The sequence below is a fragment of the Pezoporus wallicus genome, unplaced genomic scaffold, assembly GCF_028554395.1.
Source record: "Pezoporus wallicus isolate ANWC-B61680 ecotype Strahan unplaced genomic scaffold, APGP_CSIRO_Pwel_v1 contig_7657, whole genome shotgun sequence".
NCBI lineage: Eukaryota > Metazoa > Chordata > Aves > Psittaciformes > Psittacidae > Pezoporus > Pezoporus wallicus.
This window is the reverse complement of record NW_026642120.1, coordinates 295,711-307,905: the sequence shown is the minus strand read 5'-3', so window position 1 is coordinate 307,905 and position 12,195 is coordinate 295,711.

Genomic DNA, 12,195 nt, shown 5'->3' with positions numbered 1-12,195 from the left:
AGAAAAACCTTAGGAAATAGCACAAGAACAGAAATGCTGAAAGAGAAAAGAAAACTTTGGGTTACTGTACATTTTTCAACATTTACTCAGATCATACATCTTTCAGATCAAGTATCTAAAAATAAAAATGTCTACCTTTCCCACTAAATTAGTCTCAGCCAGAGTATGTTGTCAGATACATACATTAAACAAAACCAAAATAAAAGGGTATTAAAATTAGAAGAAAATAAATAAATCAAATACCTGGCTTTGAAATAAGATATTTGCTTTCATATACATAAATACAAATGATTCTTTACTCATGGCATATATACCCTTAATTAGAGGTTTATATACAGGATTTTTCAAAAAACTACAGAGGATTTGTCAGTATACTTCACAATGTACATCTGAATACTCATGCTACATTAAACTACAGTGTGCAGCAATGACTTCTGCAGAACAACATGAAGGCTTGTTTACAGCAATACATTTATAACTTTTGTTTTTAAAAAACACATTAAAAAAACAAAAAAGTGCAATCAATCCTGTAACTTGGCACAGCATCCAAGCAGAAGTTAGAGATCTAAGCATCGCTACACATCCTGATTTGAGAACACAGTCCTACAACCAGAAGACTTGGACAGTGCTGCAGAACATGCAGAGATATAGCACGTCTAATTTCAGCTACAGTGCTATTGCAGAGGATCTAGGAAGGAAAACAACCAACCAATCCAACTAACCAAAATAAAAAAAAACAAACAAACCCAAACAACCAAACAAAAAAATAACAGGAAAAAACAGGAGCCCAAGCACCCCTGATTACTTAGAGCTCCCATATCCGTAAGGTTGAAAGCACTGCCTGCCAAAGTTAGTGAGGAAAGCACACCCAGACATTTTACCCAAACATTTTCCTGTCTTCTTGACACTTTTTTTTTGAGTAAAACTGCATATCTGAAGCTGCACCTCCACTGACTTCTTGAAAACTAAGGATTAAATGTAATGATCATCTAACAATCAGTGACTAATGTAACTATAAGCATGTGAGATGTTTCGGTATAAAATCACAAAGTATTGCTTTTAGAGCTCAGTGGGTGACTTTGCAAGAAAGAAAACAGAATCAAGCAAGAAAGGAAATTATTAACAGTGAGAAAGAAATCCTTGGGTACAAAATACGATGAAAAATTTTTTTCTTGGAAGTACTGTATTAGAAATCCAACACATTGCTTGTATTAACTAAAAAGTAATGGAAAAATGGAATCACTTTCCACACTGATACTGGGAATGAAGAATACTTTTTGGACATTTAGAAATTTTCAGGATTTTATTTGCCTATTGAGATGTCTTCAAAATAACTTCTAATATAAAGCTAACAGAAAAAGTAGAAAACCAATTCACTAACAGTGAACATCAAGATTTAGCAGTTGAGATGTATTTAGACAAACAATTATTAGAAGATCTGACCCACTAACAGTGATATGCATGGTCTTATAAACTCATGTGCCAGTCTCCGTGCTAGGTGGTATTCTTAATGCCATTGATGGACAAAGTGTTGGTCCAAGAACATATTTTCGGAAAATGCAGATTCAGGTCAACAGAACTATTTATATCTAATTCACAAGACTGTCTCATCTGAGAAACAGGTTTTAGTAGACATCAAAGTGTTTTTTTGTTTTAACATTTCAAAGGAAATTGTTTCTATTTATTTATTTTTAATGTTTCATTGCAAAGTACTTCTTTTTTAAAGACTAAACCATAAAGACACTTTAAAGATTTTTGTTTTGTTAGGGAAGGTAATGAAAATAGTTTAGACTAACATAAAACAAGCCACTAGATGTCTGAGGCATTTCTGGCTCACCCAGCAAAAAGTATTAACCACACAATTTCATAACTTCACAGTTAAAAAATTACATCACACAGTCAAATGGTCATATTATAATGTATATGTGTCCCCATTCCTCAAAGTATGGTATTAATAAAGTTTTATTTCCTTTTCTTATTTTTTACAGATTTGGTATCAAATAAGCCAACAGGACTCCATGCAAAGAGCCTGCTGGTATATTCTGAAAGTTCAGAGCTTATGGTGTGCTGTGTGTGTGCAGCTGTATGTGCTACTTGTCCATTGCATATTTCTTATTCTGTATGTGTATCATATATATATTTTTTAACATCCTCCATACAAACATTTTTATACAAAGACACTGAAGTACTGAGAATGAATATGCAGTTTTGCAGCTTCTGCTTGCTGCTCTGGCTTAGTCACAGAAATCTAGTAGAATAGCTTCAGAGCTGAAATGTGTTTTTTTTTTTATTTCTCCTTTATTTAATACATTTTTTCTACCTTTAAGATTCTGTGACCTATTTGCTAAGGAAAGAGCTTACCTGTTTGTTGGAAGGTGCCTGCCTGCCTGTCTGACTTGAACAAAGCCATTAGCTTGATCATAGGAGATGCAGCTGTTTTCCCCAGCTAGACAGCATGTAAGAAGCTCTTCTGTCGCATTGTTTCTAAACATTTACCTTGGAGGTACAAATCCCATCATTCTTTACCTTTAAGGCACACACCACAAACCCAAGAATATTTGGGAAACAGGCCATATTTTAGAATTCTTACTTTTCATACAAGGGAAACAAAGCATTCAATCAGTCATCTCTGTTCAGACAATTTCTCAAGAAATGTCATAGGAATTTATAAGGCACTACTAATAACCTTTTTTTTTTTTTTCCCTTCTTTCCCATCCTGACCACAATTTAAACATGCAGAGTTTGTTTTGAAGAATTCACAAGCCCTACAAAACACTAGGGCAAAACCTGGAAGATGTCACTTTGCCTGAACTCTAGCTAGCCATCAGCAGAGAAGCTACTTGGATAGAACTTCTGTTTTCAACAGCCAAGTGTTTCAAAATTATAGTAACAGCCATCAGATGGACTGATGCTTGTGACCTCTGCTTAATGACAGATATAATTCTAAGCCATTTGTCCAAACCTCATAAAGTTAGTCTGCTAGCATATTTACTCTCTGAAAACAGCCTGAGAACAAAGCCACCCAACGGACACTTTTGTATTTGCAGTGCTGGATTAGGAGCTAACACCAACCTTTTGTAACAAGCTCTTCTTTTTATGGGCTGGAAGTCAAACAGGGGAAAAAGGCATTCCTGCTAGAGGAAGGATAAATGCATTAAGGAGTGAGAACTCCATTCCAGGAAAAAAAACAGCCAACCTTATAAAAACTAAGAAACAAATAAATATGCTTCACCAAATCTAGGAAACAGAAACAAATTCCGGAGTGGTACGATCATTCTGAAAACATGAAATAGAAACAAAATTAGCAGTAGACTGCACTAGAGAAGAAAAATTAAGCAATACACTTTCCTTCAAGCCTGTAAGATTCAGTCTAATATGTGAATTAGACCTTAAAAAAAATAACTGGGTCTTTACAACAGGTCAAAGCCTCAAACCATACCTAAAGCATTTGTATGGAGAGCTTACACTGAGAAGGGGAAACCAGGTCAACAAAAGAGCTCTCTGCAAAGGACGTGTTTCCATAGAGCTACTAACTTCACAAGGCAACACAATAAATCCTTTAACAGACCATAACTGGATTTCCGTAGCAGAATCTTCACATTCAGATATTATGATTCAATTTCTCAAGTCACCGGGACATACTTCTCTGAGGGTCTCATAAAGACCATTTTTCTTAACTGCTGTGGGACTCCAGCAGACAGAAGTGCTGGGTAACAGATGGTATGCTCACTGCTTTGTAATATCAAAAGAAGGATTATGCTGTTTTTGTTTTCCAATTTGTTTAATTTTACAGATCTGTGGATATGCAAAATTAAATAAAACCTTCTCGTCCCTCAGCCTAATACATAGTTGTGGTTTACATTCTAAATAGTCCCCCAAAATGTTCAAGGCCTCCATTACAGGAGCAAGTCTTCACACATATAACAAATGACAGACTTTGTTTCCAAACAGTCTGCAATTTGAACAGAAATAAAAAAAATTATGAGCAACTGGAATTACTATTTCTAAAGTGGCAAAAGTTGCTTCTGGTTGAGCAAAAAATGAAACTGAGAGTGCTGAGTATGGGTATGATAGCTCAATGAAGCAACTCTTTTTCCATTCTTACTATAACCACTTTACATAGAGGTAGCTGCAGGAAACAGATAAATAACAGAGAACTAATTGTACACATCTAATTGCATATTTAAACCTACGAGAGTGAAACATTCCAGAAAATCTGCAAGCCTCACGTAACCCCACTGCCACCAAGCTAATAGCAGAGGGGCTTTCAGGGATGACAAAGATCTGGATGGGCAGAGTAGGAGCTTACTGAAACTCCACCAATGCCACTTGTCTATCATCTGGCTCCACTGTGCAAAGAACCAAAGATCCAAGTAGGGCCCTAGAATAAGCCAGTTATAACCAATGTCCATTGATCCCCTGCAGCCCAGCAGCACTGCTGACGTGCTCAACAGCAGGCACTGGCCTCAAGGTCTGAAGTATAGTCCTTGCAGGCCAGTGTATTGCAACAGAGTAGTCTGGTAGAAAAGGTGGGTGAGAAGTTTTAAGTCTCTCTATTGAGATGAGATATACTTCCCCAGTTAACTCATGCTTTTCTGTTTTGATTTAATGCAAAGGAACACCTTTCTGAATGAGAATCATCTTTAGGCTTTCACTCCTCCCAGCCCTACAAGAAATGTGCCAGGGACAGCAGCGCTCTGCTGTTTCAGTGCAAGTCATGCAGAAGTGGTACCTTATGAAGAGGCAGAATTAGAATTAGACCCTAAAAAAATCCCCTGGGTCCTTACAGCAGGTCACACTGTATCAAGCAATGCCTCTCTGAGTGTCATTGGGTGCATCTTGATACTGCCTCCAGCTATTAACCTAAGTTTATTGGTATTTGTTATTGATCCGAGAGAAAGCAGTGGCAGCGAGGCAGACTCACTGGCCTTTTCACTGTTTACTAAGCAGGCTGATGGGACAAGGTCAGTGCTGTCAGTTTCATGCATTCAGCTGGGGAGCCACAGCTGCTGGTGCAAGTATCAGAGGTGAATGGTAATGGTCAGAACACATTAAGCACAGATGATTATGTCTGTGGTAGAGCAGGACAATTTATCTGTTGATCTACCTAGACCCAGTGAAACTCCAACTTTGTTCTGAATAGCAAAGCCAGAGCTTGGAGTGGTGTTTTTCTGCTCTGCAATGTCTGGGTAGCAGAGACAAACTCTCTGCTTAATCAGATACCTTAACCTCTAATATTTAAAACAGTGAGAGCACTGCAAATATCTGCTACCCAAGAGGCATTCACAGAAAACACTGGCCTTAGCAACACAGTGTTTATATCAGAGCAAACTTTGTGGCATGGGATTTGAGGACCCCGACTCCACTGAGTTATGAACTCTCACTGCTCTGCAAGCACAAAACTGTGAACCTTGGCTGTGTCAGAAGAGGTGCTCCACCAGCTTTGTAAATGGACCAGCATCAGCTCAAATGATGCAGATGAATGACAGCAAAAAAATGAAAGGCTAGATTATATATGGGTATGCATGTGTGCATATATATGTATGTAGATGTATAAATACTTCACTTTAGCTCTCTCCCAAATGTTGTGAGAACTAAACTAATTACACTCTTCACAACTTTAATTAAAAGACTATGGTTTTGCTACTTTTCAGGAGCTTTTTCTTTTTTAAATGTTGGTGGAAAAGTATAGCATCTGATGTAATGAACTCCTGTGATTTAAGCAGTTCTGGAAATTGCAATAATATACTTGAATTTGCTATTTATGTCTTCTGTAAGTTTCTTCAAATTATGGCCAAAGTTGTCATGACCATGTACTGCACAGTAACCGTCTACTGTAACCTCCTGCTCTGCTGGCTGGGCAGTAAATCGCACTTCTTGTGCAGAATGACATGGAATTTTTCCCTTTTCAATACCCACACCTAGGAAAGCCAGTTGATTTATTTTCTGCAAAACTCAGCTCCTCGACTTTTAAATTTCTCTCAAAGATACAGAGTGATACCACAAGTCATCCAGAAGTATATTTGGATTTAGGAAATGAATTTTGCCTGGACTGCCCCCAAATCCAGGCAATCCACATTAGGCTTATGGGGTATCTGCTCTGTGGAAAGCACAGAACTATATTAACCACACAGGTTATTTCCTGCAAAGAAAGTTGAAGGAAACAAGCAAACAGAAACAGTTTAAAAGAAATGTCTTTATAGCTTCAGTTACAAGTTATTCCTGCAATTAAAAAAAAAGCAAAAATAAAAATCTTATAATAACCTCATGGGGGACATGGCTCTCCTGATTAACAGATTCTTTATGTACGAGTGACATCAGGATGGATTTTATGTTGTGTACAGATGTACATATTTGCAAAGGAAATGGCAAATTTCTAATCAGGATTTACCTGCTGCCAGACTCAGTGTGAGAATATACAAGTGACTGTCAACAAAGTGTCAAATGAAATTATGCAATGTGCAAAATAAATGCAGGGAAAGATCATTTGGGAGACATTAGTAATCATGTTAAATACACACAGCAATGCTAAAAGCCTGAATTTCAAAGGCTTAGAGGTGCCCGATGAGATATTTAAAACTGCTTTCTTTAGCAGTACTGAAACATGTCAGAAGGTGGCTTTCTGCACCTACCTACATTTGAAATGATCCTTTGATATTTCTGTTTTCAGATTGAAAAATACCTTTCTGAAGCTGTGGAAGGAACCAAGGCAACTCCAAAGACAATGCCATTTTAAGATTAAAGCAGCAGTTAAAGGAGATGATCTCTGACACCAGGCAGCGGGGCTTAGAGCTGGTCTCCTCTGAAGCCATCTGCTCTATCACATTTCTAGGGTTCAGGTACTCTTTAACACATTAGTTACAGGGTTCTGTAAATTTTCAGCTTGATATAAAACAAGGGGACTGTGCCACAGCTAAGCAGAGTGGCTCTAAGCGCGGGTCAAACAGTATGGAGTGTCATCAAGGAGTCTTGGGACAGCTCTGGAGCACTATGTAGAGCCAGCCAATAAGAAAACATAGAAGCGAAAAAATACTGGATTTTATTTTACTTTGAAAGAAGCCAAGCCTCACTGAGCAAAATCACACATATTAACAGGTGAGTTTGGAGGACTGAGGCTTGAGACCAAACCAGGGAGCTAAGCTTTTTGACAGCACAGATATACTTGTAATTTCAAACAACTCTATTTTTTTTTTCCTGCTTTTAAATTTGCTGTTTCCCTCTTGGTTCGTAACAGAGATATATCCTCTTAAAGATAAGGGTAAATATTGCATTTGAAAAATGCAGTAAAAATCCATTTGTCACTTCCCCCACCCTCCAAAAAAAAACCCCAAACTATTTGCATAGCGATGCCAGGCTGTCCTTTTCATCCCTACGGGAGGCTCTGATGCTTCAAAAACAGAAAGAGCAGAATACAAATCAGTTACCACTTCCATGACATCCCATGATTTCAGCTGAGAGCAATTTACTTAAGATATATTTCTTTAGCTGGCAATACACAGCACCAGTTCTCCTTATTGTCCTGGACATTTCACCCACAAAACCATTACTTTCCTCTGAGGACAGAAGTAAATAGCACAATTTGTTCTCACAGAAGACTAGCTGTTTCTGAAACATGAAGAAGCTCATAGCAAATGGGCCGAATGTTAGGAATAAATAAGAAAAATGGGGCAGCAGAAATAAATATTCTACAATGACTTCTGTCATTCATTTAAATGGGAAACAGTCTTTGCTGTTGCTTGCAGGAATCAAGACACAGCAAAGTCTGCAGGTTCCAGAGAAAATATCTTTAGTTCATTGGTAATTTTCCACGCAGATCTGAAATATAAACTTTAAAGAAAAACATGAAGGTATGGGCTTACAAAACCAGCTAGCAGTTTAAGAAAATCAGCAAAGGGAGAAAAGATGCATACAATAGCCATTTAAACAATAGATTGCTTTCAATGTCTATGCAAGCCAATGCAAATACAAAATCTTATCCTATTTTTTCAGAAAACTACTGCTACCCCAAGGCAAGAATTAAATAGTACAGATTTAATCCATCCATCCGCGGGTCCTGAAGGAGCTGGCAAATGAAGTTGCTAAGCTGCTGGCCATCATATTTGAGAAATCATGGCAGTCAGGGGAAGTTCCCAATGACTGGAAAAAGGGAAATATAACCCCCATTTTCAAGAAAGGGAAAATGGATGACCTGGGGAATTACAGACCAGTCAGTCTCACCTCTGTGCCTGGCAAAATCTTGGAGCAGATTCTCCTGGAAAGCATGCTAAGGCACATGAAAAAAAAACAAGGTGCTTGATGACAGCCAGCATGGCTTCACTAAGGGGAAATCCTGCCTGACCAACTTGGTGGCCTTCTATGATGGGGCTACAGAACTGATGGACAGGGGTAGAGCAGTTGATGTCATCTACCTGGACTTGTTGATGTCATCTACCTGGATTTGTGCAAAGCATTTGACACTGTCCCACACGACATCCTTGTCTCTAAATTGGAGAGACAACAATTTGATGGATGGAAACTGGCTAGATGAACCGCACACAAAGAGCTGTGGTCAATGGCTCAATGTCCGGCTGGAGATCAGTAACGAGTGGTGTCCCTCAGGGATCGGTGTTGGGACCGCTCTTGTTTAACATCTTCGTCACTGACATGGACAGTGGGATTGAGTGTGCCCTCAGCAAGTTTGCTGATGACGCCAAGCTGTGGGGTTCGGTTGATACGCTGGAGGGAAGGAATGCCATCCAGAGGGATCTTGACACACTTGTGAGGTGGGCTGATGCCAACCTCATGAGGTTTAACCAAGCCAAGTGCAAGGTCCTACACCTGGGAAAGAGAAATCCCAGGCACAGCTACAGGTTGGGCAAAGAAGAGATTCAGAGCAGCCCTGCGGAGAAGGACTTGGGGATGCTGGTCAATGAGAAAATGAACATGAGCTGGCTTCAGTGTGCGCTTGCAGCCCAGAAAGCCAACCGTATCCTGGGCTGCATCAAAAGGAACATGACCAGCAGGTCGAAGGAGGTGATCCTGCCCCTCTACTCTGCTCTTGTGAGACCTCACCTGGAGTATTGTGTGCAGTTCTGGTGTCCTCAACATAAAAAGGACACGGAAGTGTTGGAACAAGTCCAGAGAAGGGCCACAAGGATGATCAGGGGACTGGAGCACCTCCCGTATGAAGACAGGCTGAGGAAGTTGGAGCTGTTCAGCCTGGAGAAGAGAAGGTGCGTGGAGACCTCATAGCAGCCTTCCAGTACCTGAAGGGGGCCTATAGGGATGCTGGGGAGGGACTCTTCATTAGAGACTGTAGTAACAGGACAAGGGGTAATGGGTTCAAACTTAAACAGGGGAAGTTTAGATTGGATATAAGGAGGAAATTCTTTACTGTGAAGGTGGTGAGGCACTGGAATAGGTTGCCCAGGAAGGTTGTGAATGCTCCATCCCTGGCAGTGTTCAAGGCCAGGTTGGCCGAGTCCTTGGGTGATATGATTTAGCGTAAGGTGTCCCTGCCCACAGCAGGGGGCTGGAACTAGATGATCTTAAGGTCCTTTCCAACCCTAACTATTCTATGATTCTATGATTCTATATTGTACCTAATCTTACAAAAAAGTTTAATATCAGTCACACTTCATAAGTCTCTGAAACTCCATCTGGCAAAAGATTCACCTTTTCCAAGTGCTATTTCTTGCTTTTCTCTTGGCTATTGCAGAGTTCTCCCTCTGCAGTCTATCTCTTCAGATGCTCAAGAGAATTAGATGAAAATGGTAAATCTATCTCTCTTGATGCTTTTCAGATTATCAGGAAGATTCAGTACAAGTGCGGGTGACAAACCTGCTCCAGCCAGATTTCACTGGGAATTTCCCGAGTAAAAGCAGAAGAGATCTCACTTGTCTGAATTCTTCCTGAATTTTCCAATGATATAGTGATCTAGCCAATTCTTTCCAGAAGACTTTCAAATGATCATACTTACAGTGGCAATACAAAGAGGAGTTATCATCAAAGCTGCACAATTAGGGGGAAATGGAAGAATTAGGCAAACAAAACTTTGCTTGGAAACATTGGTGTCCAAGTGCTTCTAGATTTTAGCTGAGGTAGAGGGTGGCTCAGGTCAATTAGAATCACAGGTGTATCTAAAGAATTTAAAACCCAACCTCCCATCCCAGTGCCATTCCCTGCGCTGCCCCTTCCAGAAGATGCTTCACCCCCATAAGGAGCAAACACAGCGGCACCTACAACACACAGCTCTGGTGTCCAAAGCAAATCTCTTATCCAAAACAGTCTTCTAATTTAGTTTTTTACTATCCTTTAGGGCCAGAGAGGAATTAAAAGAAACTTTCATAATCCAATGTGTCCAAAGAAGGTAGTCCCCAGAAATATTTTCTTTCAGTAACAAAAGTCCATGATTTATTTAATTTGCAACTTATTCTTTTCAATATAGACTGTGATTTCACTTCACAAACAGCATTTTCCTTCCCAACCTGACCAACTGATCGATCATTCCTGCTATCTGTCTCAGAGCTTCTACGCTGAATTTTGAAGAGAAGTTACAGGATGAAATAAATTTATAAGGTAAAGTGGTTGAAATTAGAAACCTTCAAATTTAAGACCAAATTACAACACTTCACCTTTTTGTCTCACCTTAAACCAGCCGAGATGTGGGCATTTTACAAGTGCAAAAGTGCCATGACTTGTATGCTGTACAGCAGAGCAATGCAGAAGTTACATTAAAAGTAACCAATTTAAAATCTCAAAGCATTTCACACTCAAATGCCTTAGCAACTATGCTCCTTCCTTTTATATTCAAGCAGAGTTAAATTTGGATTATTTTAGCATAAGAGGGCAAGAAAGGTTACTGTAAATATGGTTTTGTGTTGGTGAGAGTGCATCCACACCTGTCTATGAAAATGGAAGCTGACGTCTCATACGCACCAGGGGATTAGTGGAAGGTATGAACAGAAGAGCTACTTCTGTTTAGATTCCCTTGAACATGGGTACAGTTAGGAATTTGGTCCATAAACTTAAACGATTATTCAATTAATGTTTCCATTAAAGTGTGTGTTTGGCATGAGCTCCGTTAAACCTTTTGGCTGTAATAAATAATGTCACCAGCCAGCCACAGGAAAACACATCCTGCAAATCTCTGCAGATACCACATAGCTATAGCTAAAAATATGGCTAAAATAGCTATTTTTTTGTGACAGTGATTGTCATGGAAAAAGAAATGCCATGTCACAACTGCAGTTTTCCAAATGCACTGAAATGCAGCCTCTTCATTAACAGACTTTTACAAACCTACAGGGTCCTACACAAGGAACACTGATGATTTTCCTACCTCTTCATATGAACAATTTACCTTTCCAGACTCTTATGGCCAATAAAGTGTCACTGAACACTGATACCAATACAGGAGACCTACACACTGGGTGTGAAGGCATGGCGTTAACAAGCAGCTTAGCATCAGGTTGTTCACCTCAGTCACAGATGTGGACAACAGCACCTCAAGGATGCCGTCGGACAACTTTGGGAAAAGATGAAGAAAGCATGATACAGATAATTTGGTTTTCAAATGGGAATAAACACAGTTTTCAAGAAGGTGCGGACAGAGCAATTACAGTAGCCGACAAAAAGTGTTTTAGCTCTCCACCAAGTCTTAAAAGTAGTAAGAAGAAAGCAAAAGTAGCTCTGCAATGTGATTCTGGCTGAACACGTGAGATTTGTGAGGCCCGTCGAAGCCAAAGCTCAGATGAGCCATTTCAACCAAAACGCTGGGTGCAGCCATGAGTTTTGTGGTGGTGGTGATCACAGCACTTGCGTGGACCTCACAGGTTCAGATTCCGTAACAATCTGAGAAGCTATAAACAGAAAAGGTTTTATACATATTTACCAGCCCACACAACAAAATTTCCTACATCACTACCAGGAAAGCTTGGTTTCACACTCAGCCTTGGGGCTGAACAGTAAATGGGGTTTTCTACCTCTGACACCAAAGGTGCCACCATTCTGCTTACATTTATTTCTTTTAGTCTCAGGCAAATGTATTAATACCAAAATATTAACAGAATCATAATTTTAAAAAGAATCAGTTAAAATAACTTTGCCCATGAAAACTGTAAATCAGGTTGTTCAAACACAGGAAGAACCTCTTTTAAAGGAGTGTTTCTCGATCAAAAAAAAAGCACTGAAGCGAGGACATATCAGACATATGCA